The following is a 3,786-nucleotide window of genomic DNA, read 5'->3' as shown; positions in this document are numbered from 1 at the left end:
ATTTTTTATTAGGATTTGTCCTCTGAAGGTGGTATCTGTGCTCATTTTTTTCCGCAACTTCCATAATATGAACATAATATCATGCACATAACAGACTCTCAATTAGGCTTTGTTTATTGACTGAGTGGGAGGATAAACATCTGGTACAGTGTTTGCACAGTGAGGAAACACAATTGCTTCGGTTCAATGATTGTGACGGACACCCTTGGGTAGCTAACCAAGTCACCATTTTCGACTTCTTTCTAGCCAACTTCCAGTTAGTGTTGGACCTATGATGCAATTGTAGCTAATGAGAGAGAAGGGGAAGTCTGATGCGCGGTTCTGGGAAAAGCATTTGTTTTCTCGGATAGCCACTGACACTGTTTTTCTCCTACTCTTGGCCTTGAGTGTAGAGATAGTGGCTGGGCTGCAGCAGGCTTCTTACGACCGTGAAGGATTGGTCAGAGAAAAGCAAGACCAAAAGCCATCTACTTTTTGTTTTGTTTTGTTTTTTGTTTTAACGCCTACAGCACCTGGTCTTCCTAGGTGGTCTCTCATCCAAGTACTAAGCAGGCCCAACCCTGCTGAGCTTCCGAGATCAGACGAGATCCGGCACGTTCAGGGTGACATGGCCGTAGGCTCCATCTACTTTTGAACAAAAAAATCATACTGGTGTGAACCATTGTAGCTAGATTTTCTCCTACCTGTTTAGATAAAATAGTCCTGATTTACATTCCAATCCATCAGAGAAGCAAGAATTGCCCTTTCATCTATTCAGAGAAGCTTCATTGAGAAGGGGGATTTCACAGCCATTTTTATAACAGGAGAAATGCTTTGGGATACCTAGGTTAGAAGAAATAGAAGCTCCCATGATATGGGGGTGACTTGGATGCGGTCGGGATCTGGGGATATGATAAGCGATGTAACGCGAGCTCATTTCCAGGATACTGTAATGCAGGAAGTGTGGGATGGCCAGAGATGAGGATGGTGACACGTCACTGTCAGGGCTTTGCGAGGCTGGCAGTATGAAGTCACAGTTCATAACGGGACAGGACAACATAGGAGTTAGGTAAAGATAATGCATGAGGAAGTTCAAAAACAGTGATATTGTAAGGATGAAAGGGGAAACCTGCGGAGGCCACCTGAGATGTGATGGATTGTGGGGCAATGGGGCATTGTGGGAGGCTCACGGCATACGGGGTCCAAAAGCTGGAATTCAAACCTCACTTTCACTACTTACAAGCTGGCCAAATTGTGACCTTTCTGAAGCTCCATTTCCTCCCTCTCTGATAATAATGAGAGGTTTTATTACCTTTTGTGAGGTATATACTTCAAGAGAGATTTGAAATGATCACTCCGATGAAGAACGTTGGAACATAGTAAATGACGTTTGTTGGTACCAAACAGAAGTCCAACCCGAGGGCGATTTTATGCCACGTTCTACATAAATGCGGAAGCGAATGCTCTAAGGAGTATTTTCCGTTCAACTGAGGTTCCCCAGTGGAAGGAATGGTTTCTTAAACAAGGATATACCTCCAGTTTCACGGGCTTTCATGTGCTTGGGTTTCAACCGGGTCCAATAAAAACCTCTGGCTTTTTGCTCACTTTCGGATCTTAGCACTTTAAACTTCTAATAGTTTTCAAGCCAATAGAAATTGATGAATGTTACATTGTGAACTTTTCACCTGTTTTAATTGGGGAACATTCTGCAATATGCTATTTTTGGTTCCAGTGCTTTCACTGGTAGGGGTGACTACTCAAAGCCAAACTCATACAGCCAACAGCACTAAAAATACTGTTGGTTTCTGCCAGTCAATTTTCTTCTATTTTCACAATTAGTGGTTCTGCCTGGAAACTGCCTGCCAACATGCAAATCTCATCCAAGGGCTGATGGAAATTTGAGAATGCGCTAAGCTGTGTAAGGTTTAAGAGCAACATTATTCATTCACTATTTGAAATATTTAAACAAATGTAAATCAAAAAAAAAAAAAAGATGAAATCTCATTATAAGAAACGAATGGCTGCTTTCCACTCTTTCTACAATATAGTCCTGGTACCCATTTACATGACATTTGTGATATTAATATTATTGTAGCAAAATAAATCACATCCTTCACTTTTACATTTTTAATTACATTTTACTGCATTTGTTCTTTTGTTTATAGTTAACTAATAAAATATTTATTGCATCTTACATATAAGATGGCGTTTCTGTATTTTAATCAGATTTTACACATAATCTTTTCTCCCTCTTTTAGTATCTTTTTTATGACCCTACACACCCCAGGATGTTGTTTTGTGGAAAACCTCATTATTTTTTAATGCATGGCTATTTATTAATGTATTGTGTATATAATACACTATGCATTTCTTTGAATTGATGAATACATTTACATCCACTTGAGAATAAAAATTCCCTTAAGGGCCAATCTCACATTTCTCTTGCTGTGCTGCCAGAAGCCTATACTGATTATTTTTCTTGTTTTGTTGAGGAATGGTGAGTGAAAAGAAAAGAAAAAGACGAAGTAAAAAGAGAGATACGATGAGCATTATTTTTAAATTTCATTTTCTGAGAAACCTTTCTCCTGAGGTAAAAAAAATTAATGCCTCATTGCAAAATGGAATTTTTAGAGCATGCAAATTAATTTACCCTTTGCAAAATCTTATGTTTGATATGCATTTTATGTTGAGCACTTGACCTGCTGTTTCTCGAGTTATTTTCCATTGTATTTGTTGAATTACCTCCTCTATTACTCCACAATGTTTTACTTGGAAGATTAGATATTAACTGAATGACATGAAGAACACCGTTAACTACAATAGCAGGTACCACTGAATATAATTTTACAGCTATAAAAAACAGAAAGCTTTTTCTCCTTTAAAACCCTGCTACTAACCAGGAGCCCAACATCCCATATGTCAAGGAGTCTTCCGTAGACCGCAGAATAAGCAAGAGGGGGAAAAATCTCTCTCTCCCAGGTTAATTTATCCACTATTTACAATATTTAAGAATTGTTCTGGGACTTCCTTGGGGTGGGTCCTGGCCTCGTGTCGGGCTAGACATTCTCCCCCATGACCTTTGCAGTATTTTAGGGACAGAGGTCTCTTTTTTAGAATAGCACAAAATGGCGTTTTGCATAAAGGTCTGAGAAGACAATGACCTGAGTGGATTTCTTCTTTGTTCTAGTGAACTGGAGTCAGGTGGAGGTGGAGGGCTGGTGCAAAGGAGGCAGGGCACACTACGGGCTGGGTTTTCTCCTCTTCCACCTCTAGAGAGAGTCATTTTCGAGGCCATAGGGAGAAAACATGGTATGTAGAGAAAAATGTCCCAAGGTTATTTTCCTGCTCCTCCTCTCCTGTAGGGTTTTGCCTGACACCCTCAATTACTCGCACACTCACAGTACTTCAGAGGTACTTCCAGGACAACTCTCCATGTTTTAAATGCTCTGTTTCCAAGAAAGATATTTAACTTTCGTATGGTACGAAAAAGGTGCTGAGCCGGAAATTTATTGTGACCTCCAATTCCAGTAAGTAAGCGTGTCAACTGGGACTGTGTATTCAGAAAATAGAAATATGAAATGTTTTCTAAGACAAGATGTGCTAGGCAGAGCGTGATCATCTAGTCACAGATAGACATAGAGCACTCACTAAGCTCTCTGTTTTCTAAACCAATTGGACTTCTGCGCATGTGCTTCCACGTGGGCCATGTGCGGGAACTTTGGCAGTTAGGACACACTGAACACTTTCTCACCACCCGTGAGGGATGTGCTGAGGGCCTGCAGGTATCAGTGGCTTCCTAGGCATTTG

General features: G+C 40.4%; 1 pseudogene; it reads right to left on the bottom strand.

Annotated features, from left to right (window-relative positions):
• Positions 1 to 500: 500 nt before the first annotated feature.
• LOC120607473 (uncharacterized) lies at positions 501 to 619 on the bottom strand (annotated as a pseudogene).
• Positions 620 to 3,786: the final 3,167 nt, after the last annotated feature.

Source organism: Pteropus medius, unplaced genomic scaffold, assembly GCF_902729225.1.
Source record: "Pteropus medius unplaced genomic scaffold, Ma_sr-lr_union100, whole genome shotgun sequence".
Classification (NCBI taxonomy): domain Eukaryota; kingdom Metazoa; phylum Chordata; class Mammalia; order Chiroptera; family Pteropodidae; genus Pteropus; species Pteropus medius.
The sequence above is the reverse complement of the archived record's forward strand: the minus strand, read 5'-3'. Positions and strand labels throughout refer to the sequence as shown.